We start from the raw sequence: 1,503 nt of genomic DNA, 5'->3' as shown, positions 1-1,503 counted from the left end.
GTCTTAGTTGGACTGGGACAACTAAAAGGTCAGGCCCTCTTTACTCTCAAAAGTCCTACTTTTAAACAAAAAGTGAGGGTGACCATGTGATATAGTCACCCCAATTCTAATATACTTCAAATCTTCCCCTTTCCTGAAAACAAGCTTGTCATTTCAAGATTAGGTAGAATTTTTATAGGTGACTGCCACCTCAGTGATATGTTTGAAGAATGCCTGAAGTACAGGTCATTAATTCCTCAGGGCCCTCTCCCCTAACACTTTAGAACCTTCTCTTCCTTGCCCTTCCTTTATACTATCAAGCCCCAGCCCATTACTCTAATTCCTGCTATAGACTGTTGCCATTCCTCTAGCTTAAAAAGCTCTAGAGAGGAATGCTGGAGAGTCTCACGGATAGTAGCCTGAGTCTGAGGATCACCATCCCCTCAAAGGAGTTTGCAGAAGTCTTTCCAGTTTCCTAATAAAATGTTTAAGATGGCAGCCATGTGCAGAAGGTCAAGCTATCTTTCATTTCTCACTGGACCTCACAACAGAGGCCAGATCACCTACCTTAGAGGACTTCATTGCTTCCCCAGACAAATCAAAATTTCTAGGTAGGTGGAATAGGAGAAGTTTGTCTCATGATGCCTCTGGCCCTTTTAACCAACCCCCCTTGCATCTTTTGTCATGTTTCCTCCCCCCTCCATTCTCTCTCCTTAGCGATGACAATCATTGCCTCCATTTCTATCAAAACCTGTTGGATCTTTTACTTATACTCTCAGACTTTTGGTTTCCATTGGAATGTAATGGAAGAAAGAAGCTTAAAGAGTTTTTTCTCCCAGGGACCTTGAATTTTAACAGAAATCAAAGTCTGATTCCAGTGTTCCCTAACATTGATCTTAGTAAGAATAACTTGGAGAGCTTGCCAAAATGCATATTGATGGACTCCAACCTCCAAGAATCTGATTTAATAATTTTGGGGGAGGGCCAAAGAATCTGTTTTGATCGAACATCCCAAATAATTCTGATGTGTGGTTCAGAAACCATACTTTGTGAATAACTCTTTAAGTTAAAGAGAGAAGACACTAATGCTAGAATCGCATGTGTTAGCTGTAAGAGGAGAAGGCTTTATTGGGTATGAGGAATCATGCCACATAGATAATTGCATACAAATATATTAACTATGTTTTCTGATTCTAAAATTGTGTCACATAGAATGTCAATGGGGTATCATTGAAACACCTGGGCTAAATGGTCAGCGTATCTGATGGGGTTTTGTGGGATTTTAATGTTATTTAAGCTCAAGAGTGCCAAGTCCTGCCCTGCCTCTCTTCCTTGTGGGATTCCCCAGGAAATCATATACATGGAATTGTAGCCAATTAGAAATGTAAGTGCTCTTTTATTATTAGCTGGAATAGTGTTTAATAATACGCAGTGTAGAGTAGAGCTCTCTGAAGCCTGGTTTGGAGTCCATCACTTTGCCTTATGGTTAGTTTAGGGTCCCCCGCTTCCCACAGATGAAATTCT

The sequence above is a fragment of the Pteropus alecto genome, unplaced genomic scaffold (assembly GCF_000325575.1).
Source record: "Pteropus alecto unplaced genomic scaffold, ASM32557v1 scaffold76, whole genome shotgun sequence".
Taxonomy (NCBI): domain Eukaryota; kingdom Metazoa; phylum Chordata; class Mammalia; order Chiroptera; family Pteropodidae; genus Pteropus; species Pteropus alecto.
Note: the sequence above shows the minus strand (reverse complement) of the source record.